Source organism: Camelina sativa, unplaced genomic scaffold, assembly GCF_000633955.1.
Source record: "Camelina sativa cultivar DH55 unplaced genomic scaffold, Cs unpScaffold11028, whole genome shotgun sequence".
Classification (NCBI taxonomy): Eukaryota; Viridiplantae; Streptophyta; class Magnoliopsida; order Brassicales; family Brassicaceae; genus Camelina; species Camelina sativa.
In genome coordinates this window covers 1-377 of record NW_010932075.1, presented here as the reverse complement: position 1 = coordinate 377, position 377 = coordinate 1, and the positions used below count along the sequence as shown (strand labels likewise).

Below are 377 nucleotides of genomic sequence, written 5' to 3'. Positions count from 1 at the left end.
TCTCAAAGGAGGTTAGTATTTTATTGTTTAAAATTCCAGTTTCCCTTAAAAATCTATTTAGGACCTATTAGTAAATTTTTTACATCGTATCTATTTTTGCCAATGTAGGCTCTTGGCGGTAATGAAAAGAGCTACTGAAGAAATAACTATGGGTACTATTTTAAAGAAATTCAAAGTTCAATCTATGCACACAAACTCCACAAGGAATGTTGTGGACAAGACGATCACTATGGGGAAGGTAGAGGGCTCAGTTCAGGTGGGCTAGAAATCTGAATCCGATCACTATTTGGCCTCTCTTAGCTCTATTTCTGACTTTAAATTTTGTTTCTTCAGGCTGTCAGAACAGCACTAAAAAAGCTTGAGGAAGGAGGAAACAT

The 377-nt window shown here is 36.3% G+C and overlaps 1 long non-coding RNA gene across 1 annotated transcript; it reads left to right on the top strand.

The window, feature by feature from the left end:
• Positions 1-377, top strand: LOC104775258. Its single transcript, XR_765794.1, has 3 exons — positions 1-11; positions 109-256; positions 334-377. It is a non-coding gene; the product is annotated as an uncharacterized LOC104775258 (long non-coding RNA).